This window comes from Balaenoptera borealis, assembly GCF_965194805.1.
Source record: "Balaenoptera borealis genome assembly, chromosome: 5".
NCBI classification, from domain to species: domain Eukaryota; kingdom Metazoa; phylum Chordata; class Mammalia; order Artiodactyla; family Balaenopteridae; genus Balaenoptera; species Balaenoptera borealis.
The window spans coordinates 98,172,683-98,186,756 of record NC_138862.1 but is presented as its reverse complement, the minus strand read 5'-3'; the positions used below and the strand labels follow the sequence as shown (position 1 = coordinate 98,186,756).

Genomic DNA, 14,074 nt, shown 5'->3' with positions numbered 1-14,074 from the left:
ACCACTCATATTAATTTTCATAGAAACAACTCTTTTTTTACTCTCATATCTCATTAGTTTATATAACATTTGATTAAATTACATAATAAAAACAGCAAGTGTAATTGCACAAACAGTTTTTAGAATAAACTATTTGTCTCTACTGACTGAGCATATAGGTCAGTAAGTATACACAGATGGATTGGAGGTTCATTTTTTTGTGCCAGGAGCCTTCAGCCCTGAAGTGTGGTGGGGAAGGAACCCATTTACAGAGAGGGGAAGAGCCTCCCCTAATCCTGTGAATTAGTTACCTGGAGTTAAGGGCTTCTACCAGTGAGAAGGCTAGTGAGATAAAAGGCTAGTGAGATAAAAGGAGGAATTGGTGATTAAGAACAAGGTATGTGAGAGAAGTAACAGTGAAAGCAAAGGTGTTGGGAAGAGAGTACTTTGCAGAGAGAGGGTAGTCTTAACTGATTGAGTTACAGAGAGGTCAAGTAAAGTTAACTGATTAGGGGTGGGGTGGAAGATTGCAGTACTTGGGGAATAAATGGGTGATAGATAATTAAGGGAAGGGAAGTAGTAAGAGTGGACTCTGCTTTTGTTATGTTTGGCTGAGAAGGAAGATAGATTGGGTGGAGTTTGAGGAAGAAACCAGGTTGAGAAAAAGTTTGGTTTTGGAGTTTGGGGTTTTGTTTTTGGATTAGCATACACTTAAACATTTTGGAAAGGAGCTAGTAGAGAGGAGTAGGTTAAGAATGTAAAGGGCTACATTTAAATATATTAGAATATATGGAACATGATTTCTTAAGGCAGTGCCCTCTTATAGATCATTTTCCATTTTAGAGGCTCAATAAATTATGGAATGAATGGTCTTCAGAGTTACCAAAAAGAAGAAAATTGAAAACACTGCCTGACTAATAGAAAAAGAAATTTGCTTGAGGATGTAAGGTAGTGTGTGCTTATATTAATTCACTTGGATTAAATGTGTACACCTGAAAAAATGGGCATGGTTGTCTGATAATATCTCAAGTAGAGAATCTGTAAAAATGTCTATTTATTTAAGAAAAGAAGCTAACTCTGCTTTGAAGAGAGTAATTGGTCCATTAAAACCTGTTAGGTATCACTATCAGATATTATGTTTACTAAGAAGCTTATGGCATATGCAAATATTTTATAATGTTAAATGGAAAAAGTAGAATGTAAAATTGTACAAACAATATGATTACAACCATATTAAAATACTTATATAAAAGGCAATTTGTTATATCTTAGTACTTTTAAGTGATTAAATGAAGCAGTGGGGTGGGGGGGAGCAGATATTTTTACTTACTCCTGAAAACCTATTTATTCTTTTCAGGATAATTATGCTTTTGACTCATTTGCATTTTTTAACATTATTGAGCATATCCCCTGATCATAAGATCTGTTTCTCTACAAGTAATGAGTTGATAGCATAACATGCAAAAAGAGGGCAAAATCCCTAGCACTAGGCTAAGGGGCCACATATTTCCCCTCCCTCTTCTCTCTCCCATTGGCAATCAGTTAAGTGCACTCTCCCACTGAGTGACTTCAAATGTGACTTCAGTATCCCTCTCAACATTTGTCTCTAACAATGATGCCTAACACTGTGCCTGGTACATAGTAAACATTGAATATATTTTTATTGAGTGAGTGAATAAACTTGGCACACAAGATGGAATCTATTTTCGATCTCTGCCATATGTCAAAGTAAATAACAGAGGGATTCACAAGATAAATGTTAAAGAGAGACATAGGAAAGAGAGAAAAAATTCAAGAAAAAAATGTAAGATAAAATTTATCTGATTTTAATTGCAGGACAACTTTCTGAGTAGGGAACCATTAGAAGAAATCACAAAGGAAAACAAATAAATAGATTGGATTACTCAAAAATCAAAACTGTTGTATTTTAAACAATTTTTAAACACTTAAAAGCAAACAGAATATTTGCATAGATTAAATAGATTGCATAAATGCTAAACCTAAACAACTTTAAGGTTGTATAGGTTTAACAACTTTAAGTTGTATAATTGTATGTATATTGTTAAAAAACACTAGGATAATTTAAAATTGCAAAGTTTAACAACTTTAAGTTGTATAATTGTATGTATATTGTTAAAAAACACTAGGATAATTTAAAATTGCAAAGTTTATAAACAGAGGGTAAACAACCAGTAAATATGTAAGAAAATATTTAATCTCAGTGATCAAAGAAAACAATGCTAATAATCTCATAACTAATAAAATAAGTTTTTTAAAATGTTTACATTAAGATTGGCTTATTGTGGTAAAAATATTTTTTAAAGCAATACAGATAGATCAAGCACTGTAAAATATGCCTTCATGCCTTTTGATTTAGTAATTTCCCTTCTAGGAATATATCCATAGAAAGCAATCTAGAACACATCCTTTTGATTTAGTAATTTCCCTTCTAGGAATATATCCATAGAAAGCAATCTAGAACACATGAGAACATTTTTGCATACAAAGATAATCATTACAAAGCTAGTTATTGTAGAGAAAAATAGAAACAATCTAAACACTGAACTATTTGTAATCATTACAAAGCTAGTTATTGTAGAGAAAAATAGAAACAATCTAAACACTGAACTATTGGGAAGTAGTTAAATTCTGGTATAAATGGTATAAAAAAAAATATTAACCAGCCATTAAAACTTGTTGTTCTAACTTGGAGTCCTCAGAAAGGGACCTTGAAAAAAGGATTTGTGTGCAAGAGTGTTATTAGGAAGAATTCCTGTGAAAAATCAATATAATTTCAGGAAGGATGGCAAACATGCAGCCCCATAGAAAGTAATTTTGCTCAATCTGCTTTATTCAGACTACCAATTTAAACTTTAACGTCATCCAGAAACACCCTCACAGACACACCCAGAAATAATATTTAATCAAAATCTGTGCACCCTGTGGTCCAATTGTGTTAACACATAAAATTAACCATTACATGGAGGATGAAGAAGAAAGGAATCAAAGACAATTCTCTGCGTTCTACCTTAGATCCTTGTGTGAACAGTGGGTCCATAATTTCTGAAGAGAGTATGGAAAGAAGGACAGACTTGAGGTACCGGTGAGAAGTTTAGTGCTGGACATGTTTTGTGGAGCGTATATGGGGCATCCAATTGTAAATATACTGCTTTGGATTTGGATTGGAGATACAGAATTGACAGTGGTCAGTATATAAGCTTTAGAAGGAGAGGATGAAATTCCCCAGAGAAAGTATGTATAAAAAGAAAGGGTAGAGGGTGAAGGATGGAACCCTGGAGGATTATAAATAGGAAAGGACAGGAGAAAGTCAAAGTCACAGAGGCAAGATAACAGAATGAGACCAGGAACCCAAGGCAGGAGTTTCAAGAATGAAGAAGGGGAAAACTATCATCCACTGCCAAGAGGTCAAATATGGTAAATACTGAAAAACGTCCAACAGAAATAGCAAATAGGAAGTTAGTGTTATCTCCAGGGAGAAAACCTTACAGAGGTGGAATGGATTGAGAAGTGCCAATACAGAGGAGGTAGAGACATGAAACATACACTTACGCTGTCAGCAGCTTAGATTGATGGAAAGTGAAGAGATGACCCAGGATGGAAATAGGTTAAAGAATATTTTTCTAAAATGCTGAAGGGAAGATCAGGGAAGGGAAGAGGAAAGACAGGGAACAAGGTCCCTGAAGAAGAATGAGATCAGAAAGAAATAAGATCCAGAATACATGGAAAGTTTGGTTTCAGGCATGCTGGTATTACTGCCCATTCTTTTCTGGTCCAAATAAACACATGGAAGTTTGTCATTACAATATTAAATTGCATTCTATCATAGGTGATGAATAAAAATTTCTGTATTTTAGATGTTACCTTTATATATAACCTTAGTACAGTGCTTAGTTTCATGATTTCAAAAAATATCTTTATCCAAATGGAATAATATATTTGAAATTACTGTGTAAACTCTAAAGAACTATATAACTGCCAGCAGTAAAGTCACTGGGAGCGATTTGAAAGAAACGTAATTTCTGTTCTTTATTCTCTACCTAAATAATAATAATATGTCCCAGGGCATATGTTCCTTTTGTAAGAGGTTCACAAAATCCCACTTTCTTTCTTTTTATCTTTTTTTTCTTTTTAAAATACCTCCCAAAGATCTTCTTTGCTTTCTATCTTATGGTCCAGTTTTTTCCTGCACTGCTCTAATGATCTTTTCATAGTTCTCTATTTTGCTAATTTCTGCCCCCTTGAATCAATCCTGGACCTGTAGCCTAAATTTAATTTTCCTCAAACACTGATTGCTACTTCACTATTCTAGTCAAAATCCTTCAATAGCTCCCCAATTTCCCTGCATTAAACGCAGAATAAAGTCTGTATTTCTTAGCCTGGAATTCAAGGCACTCCATAATCTGGTCTCCACTTTTCTCTTTAACCTTCTCTCTAACTTCTACCTAGTACCTACCTATCTTCCACCCCCTTCAAATTGATATGTTTTGTTTCTTGAAGTCATCTAGATGGACCGTATTTTTTTTTTTTATTGGACCGTATATTTTTATAAGGGTTGTGTATTTCCCAACTTTCAGAAGCACCGTTCACACTGCAACGTGGTTGGTGCCCACTAGCGTTGTACAGCTTACAACCTGCATAAATGGATGTGATGGCCCCTGTCACAGAGCAGAAATATTATTCCAACTAATGAACTCCAATTATATCATGACCTGCAGCTGGATTTCCCTCTCTATTCTTCTGCAAACGTACATGTAGGGAAATTATAACTAATTCAAATTCAAACCCAGTATTCAAAATCCTCCATCAGCTAACTTCTCTGTAACCCTCTTACCTTATCCTCAACATGAATTCTCCATTATGAGTGGGCTGTTGTCTACCATCAGGTCTCTACATATAGAATGCCCACCTCTGAGCCATTTCATTCTTTTTCCTTCAACCCTCACTCTTTCCCACCCTCTTCCAACAATTCAAAGACAATCCATCTTTCATGAAACAAAATAGTTTTCACCATCTCTATAAACCTTCAATGATTGTTCTACTCCACAATCATCCTTTCTTTCCTGAATTAGTATTAAGGTTATAATATGTGCTGTAATATTTAGCACTTGGTTAAAATCACATCTTCCATTCATTCATTTGTCATACATCAAATTTTGTCAGCCACCAACTAGACTATGATTCTTCAGTGGTTGAAACTTTGACTTTTATAACATTTGTATCCCTTGAGCATAACACACAGTCATATAATATTTGCTTGTTGATTTGATGTTTTCACTAAAATTTAAAAAGGATAAAGCTAACCCTTATGTTAGTCTGTAAGATTCTTAAAAAGTTAATTTGGATTTGCAGTGTAATTTCGTAGGGTTTTTTTTACTGTCCAGCATGCTTCTATTGTCTTTGAGTTCCATTAGGAAACTATGCTTTTATTTCTGTATCTGGTATGACTTTATGAAACCCAAGAAGAGCCAATGGTTTATATTTCCTGGAGTTTGTGACCTGAGGCTGCTGGTGCCTTTCTTGACTGCCATGGGGAAAACATCTCCTTAAATAATGAAGACAGAGAAATATAGAAAGAGTAGAGAGATGGAGAGAGAGAACTGTAATGAAATTCTTTGAGCCCGTAAATCCTTTTATATTTGAGGTCTGCTGCACCCCTGGATTGGCCGTTTATATGAGTCAATAAATTCCCTGTTTAGGAACTAAGCCACTTTGAATTGGGAGGGTTTCTGTTATTTTGCAACTGAGAGACCTGACTCTTACATTTGTAATATATAAACTTAAGAATGCTAAAATATGGGCTTCATTAGGAAAAAGGGAGTCATGCCAGAATATTGAAGAGGATCAAAGTATTGTAAAATACACCTACTATTAAAAAAAAATTGAAGCTAGTGTATAATGAAGAAACTTGGGAAAGGAAGTGTATGAATTATACTTGAACTATAACATTTATACATCTCTTTTTGTTCATAATGTTTTCTTAAGTATCTTTATCAACATCTGTCAACAAAACTTATTTCTAGCAAACTATATCCAAGGAGATGAAGGGGTTTGAATTAGTATCTTTCTTACAGATATTTTAACCATTTATACTATTGGTATTCTTCAGAGATTAACCCTTTGCCCAAAACATAGAAAAATCATTGCTATGACTGAGTTTGAATTATTTTACAACATGTTTATAATGTTTTATTATCCATTTAATTCAAGGGTAGTGATGATTACATTTATTTGAACTAGCCATAGGCTTGAAAGTAGAGTGCATTCTTTGGGTTGTATTACACAAGGTATTTTTAGAGAATAGATGATCTTACTCCTTTGTCCTTTATTCAGTTATACTTGGCACTCAGAAGCCTAGCTTTTGCATTGCATGTACATGCTTAAAGAGGAGCTTAGAGAAGTTCTCTTTTCACCCAACTGTGGGCAGAAAATGACATACTGTGCAGCACGTGCCAAGTAAAGAAGCAAATTTCCCACAGAATCACGAGACAGCCCCATCTGTAACTCTGGGGTAGCTGTGGTCTCATGCCAAGTCTTTGCTCTGGAAGAGTTAAATAGGACTCTTTCCCAGAACTTCTGAGAATAGTCATGTCAGTTGAAGGTCCTGATGCCAAGTATCTGATAACCACTGGCCTAGACTCATAGGAGTCCTTTCTACCTAGCAGCTGCCTGGCTTGCTGCAGTTCACTTAGGAGAGGCCATGTTGCTCTTTGACAAAGCAGTGTCTTAATCTGGAAGACCAAGACCCACTTGCAGAATCCTGAGATTAGTAACAACTTAAATTACGTTGTATTTACCCTCTTGGTAGAGTTGTGAAAACTTCTCATGCATTTTAGAAAGATTTCCTCTTAAAATGTGTTGAAATAGAAAATTTTGTGTGGAAATTATAGTTGTCCGATATCTGAGAAAAAAATAGCTGGGCTAATTTTCTGTCCTTGGTGATTGATGAGATACAAATCACCGGATAGGCATTTCTATATTGAATTTGTATTGCAAGCTGAAAAACTAAACCAGTTTTAAATTTGATAATCTTCAGGGAGCAATTATGTCATTTTGAGGTGAGGCAGTAAATAACCTATCTTACATACTTCTAATTCTAATCTTCTGTTGTGACTGACCAGAGACTGGCTAGTTCACCTAGGAATAAACTGGGGCACTGAGAAAAAGCAGTAGAAGGTGTGTAATTTTAGAGACAAGGGCCTGAGAGAAAATACTGTTTCTTAGGGTGGCCCTTGAGGGAATAGTGCTTTATTGTTGCAAGCATGCCTAAAGGGCTTCTTCCTTTTGTTTATTTCTTTTAGTGCCTATGTACTCATCTGTGTTAGTATTAATAAATTACTCTTTGCTTAAGCACTTCATGTAAGAGCCTATTTTCCCCATAGCCTGGAACAATGCCACCACTATCACAAGACGAAACAAGCATGAAAGATTGAGGAGTGCCTTGGTGAAGCAACATTCTGCTTTATTTTCTTTGCTCTTCAGATAATGACTTTGGGGAAGGAAGAGAGACTCCAGAACTACTTTGTTCTCTTCAAAGACTGAGCCTCAGGAGAAAAAGTAAGAAGACAAGACACCTTTCCGGCTGAAGGGCCACAAAACACGCCAGCCCTGTGCGTTTATTTTATTATATTGATGATACTGAGTTCAAAAATTACTTACTTAAAAAAAAAAAAAAACAGCTATGGGTAGTGGATAGAAGAAAACTAATGGTAGTGTTTAAATCAAACTTTAGTTTGTTCACATACATTCTCAGTTACGTTTCCCCTTGAAGAGTGCACAATTTTAATGCACAAGAGGAAAAAAAAGGAAATGAAAAACCTCTAGATTCTCATCACGCAATCAAATAAATAAAAGAGCATGTCTTCATAATTGTTGGACATACACAGATGAGTAAAGAATTGCTGAGATTTACTGTTAGTTGACGTGCTAGTTTCCAGTAAAAAAAACACAAACATGAACCCTTGGACTGTCAGTAAGTACAATGTGGAGTGAAACTAAGTGGCTGGTGATGTAGTTTTAGAGGAGCACCTAGACCATGGAAGGGAGAAAAGGAAAGAGAAGGGGAGGATTTTCTCCAGGAGCATAATCTTTCCAGGTCAGTCCCTCTTCTCCAAGCTCAGTGACGTCTAGGCTCCTGTCCTAACCATGGGCTATTCAGGTTTTGGCTTGCCCACCTCCAACCAACTGCGTACTCTGTGACTGTGAATAAGCAGTTTCACCTTTCCTGTTCTTGGTTACACACCTGTTGTTATGGACTGAATGTGTGTATCCCCTCAAATTCATAAGTTGCGGCCATAACCCCCCTCGTGACTGTATTTGGAGATAGGGACTGTGAGGAGGCTCATTAAGGTCATCAGGGTGAGGTCCTAATCCAATAGTATTGGTGCCCTTATAAGAAGAGGAAGAGACAACAGAGCCTTCTCTCTCTGCCCTGTGAGGACATAGTGAGAAGGCAGCCTTTTGCAAACGAGATGTGGGCTCTCACCAGACCTGAATCTGTAGGTCCCTTGATCTTGGATCTCCAGGACTATGAGAAATGTTTGTTGTTTAAGTGACCAGTTTATGGTAGTTTGTTATAGCAGCCTGAAATGACTAAGACCACTGTAAAATGAGAAAAATGAGGTATATAGATCACCTCTTATACCTTTTCAACACTAACATTTTATAACTGAAGTTAGAGGTTTGAAACAGTAATTAGATATCATATTTTGCCTCTTAGCTGAATGTATATATGTGTGTGTATATGTATATACATATGTCTCTAGATCCTTCTAGGTCCTGTTGTGATTCCTTGTGATTTCTCTAAATGTCCATATTCTCTTATACACACTTGCCATCTCTGAGTAGAATGTTCAGGCTCTCAGATTGTCTCTTGTTGTTCAATCATATCTTTCCCATATTCAAACCACATTTGCCCACTTCAGTTTCAGCTGGACCAGTCAACCCTATGAGAAGTGCCATGGAAGTGTTAAAGAAAAGGATCTAGAGGCCAGAATATATGATAGCAGAAAAGCTTCAGAAGTATGGATGATCTTAAGGTAATTAATAAATATAATTGAGATATTTTAAGGTAGATATAATTATAACAAAAATGCTATTCATGCTGCTATATTTTCCTTACAATTTTTTGATGCCCATTAGGCGTATGAGCCTTGTTAACTAGAATTCCCTCAGAGTCCATGAAACAAATCTCTTCTTGCTGATTAGGTAGTTTATTTTGAATTATTGCTGACAAGGCTTGGAGCTACAGTTACTCTTCTTTGAATCTTGAATAGACAAAAGAAATCCAATATGAGTTTTTTAAAATGAAATTTATACCATGAATTAACACGAAAAAATGTTAGTTGTAATATTAAAACTTTTATATGTGATATTAAAAACTTAATATTCTTAATAAAACCTATAATATATTATAGGACTTAATATAAGTCCTCTAATAGCAGAATTAAGTATTTTATTATCAAAAGTATTAAAAAAAAAACCCCAGCTCCAAAGCCTTTTTTGAAATAGGTAGGAATATAAACTTTTGCATATTTATTTACACCAACACATATTATCATTGTTTTAGTATTTGTTCTTGTGTTCTTTTTTTAACTTTGGGGGGAAAAAGTGAAAGATAAGTTATTGACCCTTGAGCTGGAAAGTCCGAGAGTTGGGCCAGTAGATTGAGGTGCTCAGTGTTTGTATCCAGAGCCCCGGCTCTGTGACTCTTTCTGTATTCCAGTATCATCTTCATTTAGAGGATGAACCTTTGTGTTGGGAATTTTAATATAGAGTAGCTACATGACTGGTTTCTGAAAGACGACTGTATGTCACTTCATAAAGTTTTAATAGGACAGTACTTGTGCTTGCATGGAAAACTCTTGGCTACTTACTTTATGAGAGTGGGAGAGTCACGTGTTCTGAATGCCAAGGGGGGAGTTTTTCCAGTGGCTGGCTGATTTCAAAAGAAATCAGACGACGACCCCTGACATGTTTACTGAGGAGATTTTTGCACCATCATCATGCAGGTACCAGTGGCTTGAACTTTCAAATATTTAGCTGCCTGACTTCAGAGATGTTTGATATAAGACAATTTATTCTGTTCTGTTCTATTACACGTTTTCCCAATGTAACACCAATAGCTACTTTACCTTCCTGTTATTGATATACTGATATTATTTCCTATATGTATACCACTTAATGAGTCAACATGAACATCCATTTTATCTCCTTTTGGAAGGAAAAAGGATCAATTATCAACCATCTCACTTAATTGCAATACATGATTGGTGGGCTTTGGCTAAACTCCATGAGGAGCATGACCGGGTCTGTTTTGTTGAATGAGTGATGAATAAATTCACAAATCTCTCATGTGCTTTGATTCCCTCTTATGATCTCCAACAGTTTCTCCGGCCAGTCCTCTGAAATCCCACCAACACATTTTTTTTTTTTTACTTAATATTTACCAGTTTGACCAGAGGGAACAGAGATAGATACGCATTCTCTTTAATCCATCTGATCCTACTTATATTATTATATACTTATAATAATACCTTTGTTTATATTTAAAGTACAGATTATAAAGCACATTCACATACTTCTCATTGAATCCTCATAACCACCTCAAGGTTAGCTTATGTGGTCAAATTATGCCCTCCCTTAGCACCTGATTTACCTTTGCAGAATTTAGTAATTGCCTATTTAATATCTATCTGTGTGCCTTGCACAGTGCTTAGCAGACAGTATCTGTTGAATCAGTACTTGCCAAAGGAATGGATGACTTGAATGAATGAAAGTTTCTATCCCTATTTCATCGTTGAGAAAACCGAGAATCGGAACATCTGAGTAACTTGCCTAAATTCAGAGTTCAAAATAGGTTGAGTCAGGGCTCAAACTCTTTTGGACTTCAAGCAATCCAGCCGCTAGACTGCGGAGAAAATACGAAAACAAATTTATCAAACAAATAGAATTGATAGACGCCAAATAGGAAGTATGATTGTGTGTTAGTTTCCTAGGGCTGAGGAAACAAAGTACCACAAACTAGGTGGCTTAAAACAATAGAAATTTATTTTCTCACGGTTCTGGAGGCTACAAGTACAAATCAAGGTGTCAGCAGGCTTGGGTCTTTCTTGGGAGCTCAGAGGGAGGATCTGTTCTAGGGCTCTCTCCTTGCTTCTGGTGGTTGACAGCAATCCTTGGCATTCCTTGGTTTGCAGCTGTATCTCTCCAATTTCTTCCTTTGTCTTTACACGGCTTTCTATTCTATGCATCTGGTATCCTTTGTTCTTCTTATAAGGTCACCAGTGGCTGGATTTAGAGCTCACTCTAATCCAGTGTGACCTCATCTTAACTTGTATCTTAATTACATCTCCAAAGACCCTATTTCCAAGTTAGATCACATACACAGGTACCAGGGGTTAGGACGTCAGCATGTCTTTCGGGAGAACACAATTCAAACTACCAACAGATGATTTTTTAAAAAGGGACTAATATGTGAATAATTTAAATATGGTTGAATTATTTCCACAAGTAACACTTGCCATAGGACTAAGGTTATAACTTTATTGTCACTTAGTACAACATTTCCTCAAGTGTGTTTTTTAAACTAGTCTGTGGGATAATAGGAGGTACTGCTAGGGGGGGAAAAGGGTCTTATTATTAAATAGCTTTAAGAAACAGTAGGTCAAAGAAAGTTAAATGTCCTTACAGGCTATTTACAGTACTCCTCGGAGCCTTTAATGTGCCAGAGTGCATTGGGAAGATGTAGTACATTTCCCAAACTGATGTAATGACAGACCATTTTTTAAATTGAGTGCTGTCCCAGGGAACACCCTTTATGAGACCCTGACTTCACAGGTAACATTATTTTGTAACTGTCTGTTTACAAATTTGTCTCAGTAGGTTGTAAGCGTCTGAAAGGCAGAATCCATATTTCACTAATTTTTGAATCCTCAGAACATGCTTAGCATCTGACAGCTATAGGGCCACATGGTTGTACAGGACAGCAGTCCCCAACCTTTTTGGCACCAGGGACCGGTTTCGTGGAAGACAATTTTTCGACGGATCTGGGGGTGCGGGGGATGGTTTCCGGATGATTCAAGCACATTACATTTATTATGCACTTTATTTCTATTATTATTACACTGTCATATATAATGAAATAATTATACAACTCACCATAATGCAGAATCAGTGGGAGCCCTGAGCTTGTTTTCACTTGCCACTCCTGATAGGGCTTTGATACGAGTCTGCAAGCCATTGATTTATTATGGTCTCTGTGCAGTCACACCTCTCCGCTAATGATGATCTGTATTTGCAGCCGCTCCCCATCACTGCCTCAGCTCCACCTCAGATCATCAGGCATTAGATTCTCCTAAGGAGTATGCAACCTAGATCCCTCGCATGCTCAGTTCACAGTAGGGTTCGTGCTCCTGTGAGAATGTGATGCCGCCACTGATCTGACAGCAGGCTGAGCTCAGGCGGTAATGAGAGCAATGGGGAGCAGCTGTAAATACAGATGAAGCTTCACTCACTCACCCGCCACTCACCTCCTGCTGTGTGGCCTGGTTCCTAACAGGCCACGGACCGGCACCGGTCTATGGCCTGGGGGTTGGGGACCCCTGGTGTAGGATACAAATAAATGATGCTTACTGGACTTGTGTAACCCAACCACACTGGACACATAGAGTGGTATTTTATCAGTGAGGATTTCTTTTAGCTATGTCACAAATCCTGGCCACTCTTCCCTGACCATAAAGGGATTACTTTTTTTCTCAGATCATAAGAAATTTGGGAGGAGGCAGTCCAGAACTGATGTACAGCTTCTCAAAAGGAATCATCAAAGACACGGATCATCTTGTTTCAGTCTTCTGTAATAGGAGGTTTCCTCTCAATGTTGCAGAATGGCTGCTTCATAGCCAGCCTCCACTTGTGGGCGCCAGGCAGGAAGGAAAAGTCTGTTTTCCTTCTCTCTCTCCTTCCTTCCTTCCTTCTCTCCCTCCCTCCCTCCTTCCTCCCTTCCTCCCTTCCTCCCTTCCTTCCTTCCTTCCTTCTTTCTCACTCTTCCTCCCTCTCCCTCCTTCCTCCCCCACCCCTCTCTTTCCCTTTTTGTTCTTTTAACATTTAAGAAAACAGTAGCTTTCCTAGAAACCGCACCAAGAATTTCAGCCTATATTTTATTGTCCAGCCTATATTTTATTGTCCAGTATCCGGTCACACAGTCTCCCCCAGGTGCAAGGGAGTTTAAGTAGGTGTCCTTTTAGGCTCATTGGCAAGCCCCCCAAAATGGGATCCCATTGGCAAAGAAGAATGAGAGAAGGGCTTTTCAGTAGCAAGGTCTTGAATCCCACGCAATATAGGTTTGTTTGTCACTGTTGTTATTGTTAACAGTACTGGAGTTGTGAATGGCGCTGACCTATTCATAGAAAAGAAAAGTTTTTTTTTTAATTTAAATATTTTTATATTTTAAATTCCATAAAGAAGAAATTTGTTTCAATAATCACTTAAGCTGTTAGGTTATATAACCTGCTAGTTATAAACTATTTTGATGGGAGAGAAAAATGTGTTGGAGAGTGTCCCAGGAATTCTGGACGCAGAATAGTAGGCTAATTGAGTGCTTATGCAGTCATTGGATAAACTCACAATTCAACTGAACAAGAAATTAAATATATAACCTCAAAATATTTCATGATTCATTGCATTGGGAAACCAGTATTAACTTATTGCATCCTATTGATTCAGCATGATAAATAGAGCATTTTAATGGGGACTTTGATTCCATAATAATTCAGTTTCTGACATCTGTAGAAATTTTATATCAGCCAGCAGAACAGCTAGCAATCTTGAGCCACGCTGGTATGATGTTTGCTTTTCAAAGTTGGTGCCCTTTCCCTCTTAGATACAGCCATACTCAATTAAAATCATGCAATGTTGGCTAAGTAACAGGGCAGCGACCAAGATTGAAATTGTGGAGAAAAATTCCAAAGCATGTCTGAATAATAGGAAGCAGGAACTCAAAACTAGAAACTGCTTTCTGCTGTAATCACACCAGTGCAGCCGTTAGAGATTTTTCCATTGATTTTGGGAGTGTAGGAGA

The 14,074-nt window shown here is 37.0% G+C and overlaps 1 long non-coding RNA gene across 1 annotated transcript in view; it reads left to right on the top strand.

The window, feature by feature from the left end:
• Nucleotides 1-14,074, top strand: part of LOC309629796 — a 127,142-nt gene that overhangs the window by 14,017 nt on the left and 99,051 nt on the right. The window contains exon 3 of the long non-coding RNA XR_014245218.1: nucleotides 7,380-9,035. This is a non-coding gene — a long non-coding RNA (uncharacterized lncRNA). The remainder of the gene's footprint in view (nucleotides 1-7,379; nucleotides 9,036-14,074) is intronic.